Below are 10,498 nucleotides of genomic sequence, written 5' to 3'. Positions count from 1 at the left end.
CCGGTGTTTCATGGGATGCCAAGCGAGGACGCTCTGCAATTCATTCGGGATTTTTGCACCCAAGTGCAAACCATACCACTGCTTAGCCTCACGGAGGACCAACTCAAGCTCAAGTGCTTCCCCTATGCACTTAAAGACCGGGCGAGGACGTGAATGCTATCTCTGCCGCCTAACTCCATCACTACATGGGGAGATGCTTGTGAAAAATTTATGCTGAAATACTACCCAAGCCACAAAACGCAGGAACTGAGAACAAGGATAATGGAGTTCACACAAGGAGCGGACGAGCCATTGCATGAAGCATGGGAGAGATATGAAGAACTCATCCGTCAATGCCCTCAACATCAGTTCACCAATGTTATGTTGATGCAGTTCTTCTACGATGGGTTAGTGCAAACTGCCCAATTTATGGTGGATAGCACGGCAAGAGGTAACATAGCTCGGAAGACCGCGGCACATCTGAAAGAGATTTTCAAGACCTTGGCCGAGAGCTCCCAACAAAAGTCAGTCCGTGGACGGAGAGTGGAGGCTAGTGCCGTGACAAACCAGTTTGAGCTGCAGAAGCAAGTAGCCGATCTTGTGAGACAAGTGCAGCATCTTACGATGGACAAGAAGGAAAATTCAGCTCTGCCGATAACAACGCCGCCGATGCCAGCTCAGCCAAATCCTGCTCTGCCGATGTCAGCCCCGCCGAATCCGGCCATGCAGTACGTAGAGCCGTGTGGTATTTGTGGAGATTTCAGTCATGGGGCCAATGAATGCCATAGAATGGGAGAGTTTACTCCGGAAGGACAAGCTGAGGTCTATGCAGCACAAGGATTTCAAGGCTACAATCAAAGGCAGAACAGACCGTACTTCCAATATTTTAATCAAGGACAGAAAAACGTGAATGATGGATGGAGAGGTCAGCCGAGCTCTGGATGGGTAAATCAAAACTCTGGAGGGAGTTAATTCCACCGACCATCCCATATGGGATATCAACAGCAGCAACAATACTTCCCACCACAGCCGAGCGTTCCACAACAATACCCACAGCAGTATCAACCGTCCCCAATGCAGCAAGGGAACTTTCAACCTCAACAATTGCAGAACGCGCAGCAGTTTCAAAAGCAAGTTCCACAGCAGAGGCCATCATTGGAGGAGACTATGCAGTCCTTCATGGAGATCAGCAAGCAGAACATGGAGATGACTAAGCAAAATTTTGAGTCTCAATCTGCCACAATAAAAAGACTTGAGACTACCGTGGGGCAATTGTCGGGCACTTTGAACCAAATTCAACAGCAGCAGCAGCCCGGGAAATTTCATGGCCAACCCCTGCAAACTCACCAGGCTCAAGTTGTCATTGTTCTTCGCAGCGGCAAAATGGTGGACAACAACGTGAAGGATCCAAAGCAGACCAGATATTCAGAGATGCCGAAGTCACCTCTGGCGAAGCCAGCTCTGCCGATGCCAGAGATGCCGAAGTCACCTCTGGCGAAGCCAGCTCTGCCGAGTCCAGAGATGCCGAAGTCAGCTCTGCAGGATTCCGCCGCACAAGGTTCAGTTCTGCCAAGTTCCACTCCGACGAGCCCTTATGAAGAAGAAGGACCATAGCAGAAGAAAAAGGAAGGAGAGAAGGAAGATCAGCCAAAAGACGGAGTGATGGAGGAAGAAAAAGAGGCCAAACTACACAAATCCACTACACCTTATCGGCCACCAATTCCTTTTCCGGGAAGATTGCGGAATGAAAAGATGGATAAACAGTTCGCCGACTTCTACAACATTCTTGCCAAGGTGAACGTGAATCTGCCCCTCCTTGATGTGATCAGAAAAGTCCCGGCGTATGTGAAGTTTTTCAAGGAGTTAGTCTCCAACAAGCGGAAGTTCGAGGACAATGAGAAGGTTTTGGTCTCAGAAATTGCGAACTCGATCATACAGCAGCCTCTGCCACCAAAGCAATGCGACCCAGGTAGCTTCGTGATTAAAATTGCTTTAGGAAATGGTAAGGAAGCTACGGGAATGTTAGATTTGGGTGCTGGAATTAACTTTATGCCTTACTCTATTTTTAAACAATTAGAGTTAGGTGATTTGAAACCCACTCGCATGTGTCTACAACTCGCCGATAGGTCCGTTAGATACCCCCGTGGGATCGTAGAGGATGTTTTGGTGAATGTTGGGGGCTTGATTATTCCCGTAGATTTTGTGGTTCTCGAGATTGGGGAGGTGCATGAAAATGGTGTCGAACACACACTACTGTTAGGAAGACCGTTTATGGCAACCACTAACACCTTAATTGATGTTAAGGATGGAAATATTAAAATGACCGTGTTAGGGGAGTCAGTGTCTTTCTCTGTGCATGATCGTCGTGCTATGCCTTCTGCAAATTTTATCAACGAATGCTCCTTTATAGATCCTATTGATGGCTTGGTTGAGAAGGTATTTTTACAGGAGCAGGAGTGTGTGGAAGTCTGTGCTGGATCGGCAGACATGGAAGAGCTAGCTCGGGAAGCTGAAGAGTTCAGCTCTGCACTCGCCAGCTCTGCCCCCTTCAGCGCTGCAACCTTGAGCTCTCCACTGCCCAGCGCTGCACCTTTCAGCAGGAGATTTAGGTTTTCGAGATGAAGAGTGCAAATTTTGGAGAGTTTGGGCTAAGAATCGTGTTTTTGTGCATACTCTGGCATGTAAAAGAAGCAAAGCCCCGCTTGCCAGAGCAGCGAAATGGGAAGCGCCAGAGGAATCGAAGCGAGCGAGGAAGCGCCAGAGGAATCGAAGCGAGCGAGGAAGCGCCAGAGGAATCAAAGCGAGTGAGGAAGCGCCAGAGGAATCGAAGCGAGCGCGGAAGTGTCAGAGGAATCGAAGCGAGCGCGGAAGCGTCAGAGAAATCACTTCGCTGCTGGAATCATAAGTGCAGAGGAATCAAACGCCACAGAAATCACCATTTCTCTGGAGTCGGAGAAATCATCATTTCTCTGGAGTCAGCGAAATCAAGAAGCCAGTGTAGCCAAGTAATCACCAGAGGAGTCAAGAGTCAGAGTAGAGGGGAAAGAAGTCCATTACAGCGGAATCGAATAGCCAGAGAAATCACCATTCCTCTGGCGAAAGCCAGAGCGGAAGCCATTCCGCTGGCGACCCATTCCGCTGGCGAGAGCCAGAGCGGAAGCCATTCCGCTGGCGAGAGCCGCGATTTCCGCTAGGGTGGAGATGACTTGTGGAGCGCGTCACAGCTGGACTTACCTTCCTTTGCACGATTCTATTCCTTTTAGAGTCCGGTTTTGCATGGCAACTTTTATGGTGATCCAGAAGGATTTGAAGTCTATAAATGGGGCCATACTTTTCATTGTAACAATCAATCCTTTTGCCCTAGTTTTAGACGCCATCTTAGAGATCTGTTGGCATCCGAAGCTTAGGAATTTAATTGCTTTCATAGTGTCGATTTTTAATTAGGTTTCAATTTAGTTTTGTTTAGTTCATTCTTGGTTTGTGATTGAGTGACACAATTACACGATCAAGACGTTTACGGTATTTCGTATTTCAATTCAATTTATTTCGTTTAATCATGATTATGTTTTTCATTCATGTTCATGCTTTCTTTTTAATTATGCAATTTAAATTGTGCACTTTAGTTTCACGCCTAGATTAGTTGGTTTTTAAATTACAAGTATTTAATTTCTTAAGTTAGGTTTAATTTGAGTTGTTTAAATTCTTGCCTAGGATTTAGGATTTAGTAGTTTAATTCGCCTAGTTAATTTTAAGTTCGGTTTTTAATTAAGTTTTTCATTCTAAGTTTTAGTTTAATAATCGATTTCTTTATTGCTTTCTTTTATTGCTTTTTCCTACGATACTACTAAAAGCCCTTAAAGGCTTTCCTTGAGAGATGACACTGGGTCAACTTACCATCACTAGAATGTCCTTGTCCTATTGCAAGTCAAACTAGAGGTGTTCTAGGTTGAGTCACATATGCAAACCCCTAAAAATAGAACAATTAAGCATAAATCAGCTGAGCTGGAGAGTTGCATGAGAAAATTAGCGCAGGCGCAGAGCTGAAGGGCAGAACTCGCTCAGGCGATTTGGAGACGTCAGAGCTGAATGATAGAATGAGTTCGGGTCGGATTACAACGCAAAAGCTGAATGATATTGTTAGCTCAGGAAATGAGACCTCTGAAATAGCCAGATTGGAATCTGGTGTGGCCAGAGAAGAGCAGATGGACGGCACAAGCTCTGATCAGAGCAGGTCAGACCTTAGGTCTGACAAAAGCCCAGAGCAGAGAGATAAGAGTCCAGAGAAGAGTATGGCGCTGTTGGCTTATGAAAATGAGATGAAAGTGAAGCATTTTAAAGAGTCGGTCTCTTCACCCAAGACAAAAAGGGGCCGACCATCTAAAAATGACCAAACGGCTTGGAATCATAACAAGGCTTTCATGCAACAGGAGGAGAGCATCATGAATCGGCTAAGAAAGGCGGTTGATGCTGGGCAGAAGCCGAGGGATTATATCATTGAGCCTCGACATTCGGATTATTTGAAAACTATGGATAACGTGTCGAATCAGCGATGGGCGGATGAAATGGAGCGGGGTCAGACTCCGCTTTCGACTTCAAACCAATCTCAATGAATATTCTCGTTTGGAACGTCCGGGGACTTACGGACGAATCTAAGCGCCTATTGCAGGAGCACTGCCGCTCATTTTCTCCTATTATTATTGGGTTGATTGAACCTAAGTCGAAAATGCGTAAAGTTCGTCAGAGTTTTTGGCGTTCTATTAACATGACACCTCGTCATCACAATTGTAGGCTCCCCAGACGTCCTAATATCTGGCTCTTAGCACAGCCCTCAGTGGTCACGTGTAATACCCCGTATTTTGAGAAGCTATTTGTGCCCTAGCTCGTATTTAAATTGAGTTTTAAATAGTAGCTAGAGGAATTATGCACGTGGGCGAATAAATGAGATAGGAATTATTTTTTAGAATTATAGAAGGCGATATTATCTTTCTCGGGTCATATAAATTCTCTTATAGAGAAACCTATCTTCGCCCTATATTTTATTGAATTGTCTATGTGATTTAAATATTTTACGTGGTAGAATATTCACATATGATTTTGATGCATTGTTATTATGATATTGTAATATCATAATTGAGATAAGTTTTTCCCACACGAAAATAAATATATTTCCGTGGGATATATTCCTACACACTAAATTAGTGATGTAAAGTATTCAAGCATATATGTATATATTTTTTTCTAGATCTCTCTCACTCTCTCTCACTCTCTCTATCTCTCGATCTCTCTCACTCTCTCTCACTCTCTCTATCTCTCGATCTCTCTCACTCTCTCTCACTCTCTCTATCTCTCGATCTCTCTCACTCTCTCTCACTCTCTCTATCTCTCGATCTCTCTCACTCTCTCTCACTCTCTCTATCTCTCGATCTCTCTCTTTCCCTCTCGGTTTCTCTCCCTCACGCAGCCCTCTCTTTTCTCTCTTCTCTCCCTCATTACTTCATTCTTCCCCCCATCAATGAAGCCACATGCCACATTAAACACTAACCTAAGTAGCTAACCTTTCTAGCAAACAAGATCCCCCATTTTAAGCACACACATGCACATGCACCAATCTTTCTCCCCTCCCTCATGCTCGGCTCTCTCTCTTCTCTCCTTCTCTCTTCTCATTCTCCTGCACCATTAAGAGGGTGACATACTCACCATTTATCATCCCATTTAATTGCAAGATACACATTGAATGAAGCAATCTCTCCATCACATCATCTCATCAAAGCTCATCAAAGCAAGCTTCCCTCTCTCTTTTTCTTCTCCTTCGGCAGCCCCTCCCCTCTCACTCCACCACACTTTTTCTTTCTTGTTTCACCAATTATAGTAAGGATTAAGGAAGCCAAAAGTGCTAGCATCACACTAAGGCCATCAAGGGTGCATCAATCTTAAGCACAAGCTCCAAGAGGCTTACGCATCATCCCCTACTCCACCTCCATTAATCTTGTTGGTAGCAACCTCAATCCTCCTCTCATGTTATATATATATTTTCCTTGATATATAAGCATGTATATTGAAGTATATAGAAGCATGATAGTCCCCTCTCCACTCTTGTAATTCTCGAAAATTTTGATATAAGAAAGCATGATGAATTCTTTCAACTTTCCACTACCTTCATGTGCTCATACACCTCTCCATGTTAGATACATGAGAGGAAGAGATATGTTTCTTGAGAACCCTTGAAAGGGCTATATGTTATGATAAGTGAAGCATGATAAGTTCTTAGTAAGAAAATGCATGAGAATGATGGTGAAAGCATGAATCTATGATGATATGTGTATATGTTATAAATTCGACCATTTCGGGAATTTTCTTACGTTCTGGACTGATGAGTCGACGAGGTTTCCCTCGTCCAAAAATCTTCACAATTTTATGGTGTGTACATATATGAGTCTTGTAAGCACTGGTAAAATTTCAAGTCATTTGGACTTGTGTTACTACCTTTTTAAAATATAAAACTTTTACTGCGCATTTCCACCGGAAATTTTGAAGGGCAGTCTGTGGAGTCACACTTTTCAATAACTTTAAAAATTATTCAGCCCCCCCAATTTTTATGGGAGAAATATACAAGTGTTATACAGACTCATGTACAATTTCAAAGCATTTGGACAACGTTTGCTAATTTTTAAAAATCCTAGCTTCCAGTCGTGCCAAACTGTCGAATCTGGTAGACTGTGGGCAAACACCCATATCTCTTAAACCACTTGGAGTTTTTCAGTCTATTGTTTTTTAAACGAAACTAGACTCAAAGAGGTTTTCATCGGTATAAGTCTCGAATCCAGGAGATTCCTGAGTTAAAGCAGTTTATTCGTTAAAGTCGAGACAGAACAGAATGGTAAACTGGAAGGTCCGAAAATTTTACTTTGATTTTGTGTTAAGAATTTTTAAAGGGTTTTGGTGGAATTATATAACATATTATGGCATGAAAATGCTACTAGAAAGTTTTATAAATATTTTTCAAGGCTTATATGAATATTTGGGATTTTCCCCACAAAGAAAAAGATTTCAAGTTCATATAATGACTTTTAAGTCATTTGATTATTAAGATAAGTTATATGCATTTTATGTGAAATAAGTGATTATTTGAAGCATGTATGATTAAGTGATTTTTGAATGCTATTTACCTAGGATTGAGAGTCTTTTAATTGGATAAGATATCCGATTAAATTGGGAAGTCCAGTTGGGTAAATAGTGGAGAAGTTATAACATGAGATTAAGCACATGATGAAAGTTTAAGCTTAAGTATGAGATATGAGTTAGATGAGTTTCTAACTAGAGTTTATTTTGTCACATGGCAATCTAAACCACGTGCGCCACTAAAGGTTCGAGTGACAGCCGGCGTTAGTACGACCCCGAGCGTTGTGTCATCGACTCCTGAGACAGGTGGGCTTTATTCTAACTCTATTATGGTTAGCTACCATGATAATGAGTTCAAATGCAAAGTATTATGAAAATAAAGCATGATGAAGCATTATTGATGAGTACTATGAAAATGAAGCATGTTGAAGCATTACTGATGCATATTATGAAAATTGTCATCTTGCCATATTTATTATTGATGAGAAAGAAGTATGGTATGTTGCCTTATGAAAGACATGACTAAGTTCATGAAGCAAGATATCGGCCTTTAACTGATCCAGATGACAGTAAAGGTTATGTGCACAAGAGGTGATCGTGAGCCGTCTCTAGTCGGCCGGTCACGGTGATTTGAAGGAGGCCTCCTTCTCTTCACCTAGTATATATATATATATTATATGAGTTATCATAGTTGGCACATACCCAGTATATAATGTCTGCAGACTAATGATATTATTATGATGATGCAAATGAGTTTATGACAGAAAAACGTAAACAGGTATTTTAAATCTCATGTAAATCCTGTTGATGCATTGAAAAGGGCAAGATTGACATATAGCTCTAAGAGCAAGATTTCAATTATTTCCGGCATGAGTCCACTGAGTGCTTTTTGGTACTCAGCCCTGCATATATTTCTAAATGTGCAGGTCTGGCTTGGCGCGAGGATGGGTGAAGGCTGTTGGAATTGTCAGTTGACCGTGTCTTTCTATGTCTCATGCTTATCTTATTGCTATGACTCTATAAGTTATTAAACTCCCTGCTATATGTCTTCACACATATAGTAACGCATCGCTGCACAACTCTGATGAATCTCTTTATTTAATTTGCTGTTGCCTGTAATATCCCATAGGGGAAAATACTCTCAAACCTTGCGAAGTCTCGAATTATGTTTTACCAAGCAAGTAATTTAATTTAGTCTTAAAGTCTTTCTTGAAAAAGAGTATAGTTGCAAATGCTTCCGCTAAAGCAAGACATAAATTCTATTTCTTTTATGATTATTTTTATTATTAGTCGTACGATACTTGGTATACGTTATCACTGGCTATATCGGGCTGCGACATCACGACTATCATTTTCTCTTCGGACCAAGTGTGGACGCCAACTGTACTTGGGGTTCTCAGAATTTCAGGATAGCGATTGTTCATGGCGCCAATGACAAAGTTCTGCGTCGACAGCTCTGGCAGAATTTGATGGATTTTACTGACGGGAAAACGGTCTTTATTGGTGACTTCAATGCGGTCAGGGGCGCGCATGAGAGGGTCAGCACTGTCGCGCCGGATAGGAGTTCTTGCCTTGATTTCTGTAACTTTATTGATGAGATGGAGTTTATTGAGTCCCCCTCCACGGGAGTTCATATGGCCTGGTATGGGCATAGATTTCTTCCGAGGCATATTGAGTCGCGTCTGGACAGAGCTTTATTTTCATCAGATTTTGCTACCAGTTGGACAGAAATCAACACGCATGTGCTTCCTCGGATTACTTCAGACCACTCCCCGCTGATTTTCCAGTGCAGCTCGGACATCCCTCCGGGACGACGTTCGTTTAAATTTCTCAAGATGTGGTTGTTGCATCCTGGGTTCCATGAGGTGGTGGCTAATTTATGGAATATTGATATGGAGACGCGTTGCCCAATTTATCATGTTATGTCTAAGCTTCGGAGGCTGCGTGGGGAGCTAAGAACTTGGAATAAGGATGTCTTTGGTGATGTGGATATTCAAATTGCGAATCATCAGAGGCACCTCTCGTTGGTTCAAAACAATATCTCGATCATGGGATACTCGGATGAGTTATTTGATGAAGAAATGAGAGCTCAAGCTGCGCTCAATTCTGTTTTGGCTAGGAAGCACAGTCTGCTTCAACAAAAGTGTAGGGCGCATTGGCTGACTGATGGGGACAGGAATACAGAGTTCTTTCATCGTCTCCTCAGATTTCGTAAGAATAATCTTCACCTGGAGCATTTGAGAATCGGGGACACGGTTTCGTATGATCAAAATATTATTCAGCAACATATTATGGATTTCTTTTCCTATCTCTTCAAGGATGACCTTCAACATCAGGTGGACGTGACTATGCTTGAGGCTAATATTGACAATTATGTCATTGATGATCATAATGCGGCTCTCATCAGGATTCCGGATGACGAGGAGATTCATGTTGCTGTGTTCAGTATGGACGCTAACAGCTCCCCTGGGCCTGATGGGTTTCTGGAGCTTTCTTTCAGAATTGTTGGGGCACAACTAAGGGAGATGTGCTCAAGGCGGTGAAGGATTTTTCATCAACTCCTACTTGCCGGATGGCTATAATGCCAACATTTTGATTCTCATTCCGAAAAAGAGACCGTGGACACCGTAGCGGACCTCCGCCCTATCATTCTGTCCAACTTCTTCTTCAAAATTATCTCGAAGATTTTGGCCACGAGGCTCAACAAAGTTGCGGCTGAACTTGACTCAACCTAAAACACCTCTAGTTTGACTTGCAATAAAACAAGGACATCCTAGCGATGGTAAGTTGACAAAGTGTCATCTCTCAAGGAAGATCTTTAAGAGCTTCTAATTGTATCGCAGAAAAACAGTAAAGAAGGCAGTAAAGATTTGATTTTAAAAACAATAAACTTAAACTTAAACTTAGACGTGAATTTAAATTTGAATTTAAATTTAAACTTAATCTAGGCAAGAAACTATAAAAACCCTAGGCAAGAATTAAACAACTTAAATTAAATCTAACTTAAGAAATTAAAGACTTTCTAATCTAGGCGTGAAACTAAAGTGCATAATTTAAACTGCATAATTGAAAAGAAAGCATAAACGTAAAGGCACGATGTAAACATAATGAAACAAAATAAATTGAATTAAAATACGAAATACCGGAAACGTTTTGAATGCGTAATTGTGTCACTCAATCACAATCCAAGAATAAACTAAAAACAAACTAAATTAAAATATAACTTAAACAATGAAATCGAAACTATGAAGAACTAAGGAAGCAAATAGACGCCTAAGACTTGGCTACCAACGGAAGAAGAATTATCAAAGGCGGACAACAATTAGGGCAAAGGATTATTTAACACTGAATAACTAAGCCCTATTTATAGATTGCAAATCACTCTTGATCACCATCACAG

General features: G+C 41.8%; 1 long non-coding RNA gene and 1 other non-coding gene across 2 annotated transcripts; one reads left to right on the top strand and one right to left on the bottom strand.

Moving 5' to 3' along the window:
- Positions 1-244: 244 nt before the first annotated feature.
- LOC131002485 (small nucleolar RNA R71) lies at positions 245-350 on the bottom strand. Its single transcript, XR_009094316.1, has one exon. It is a non-coding gene; the product is annotated as a small nucleolar RNA R71 (small nucleolar RNA).
- Positions 351-5,809: 5,459 nt separating this feature from the next.
- LOC131002473 (uncharacterized) lies at positions 5,810-8,315 on the top strand. Its single transcript, XR_009094306.1, has 3 exons — positions 5,810-5,971; positions 7,344-7,404; positions 8,025-8,315. It is a non-coding gene; the product is annotated as an uncharacterized LOC131002473 (long non-coding RNA).
- Positions 8,316-10,498: the final 2,183 nt, after the last annotated feature.

This window comes from Salvia miltiorrhiza, unplaced genomic scaffold (genome assembly GCF_028751815.1).
Source record: "Salvia miltiorrhiza cultivar Shanhuang (shh) unplaced genomic scaffold, IMPLAD_Smil_shh fragScaff_scaffold_140_2, whole genome shotgun sequence".
Lineage (NCBI taxonomy): Eukaryota > Viridiplantae > Streptophyta > Magnoliopsida > Lamiales > Lamiaceae > Salvia > Salvia miltiorrhiza.
Note: the sequence above shows the minus strand (reverse complement) of the source record. Positions and strands in the feature narration are given on the sequence as shown.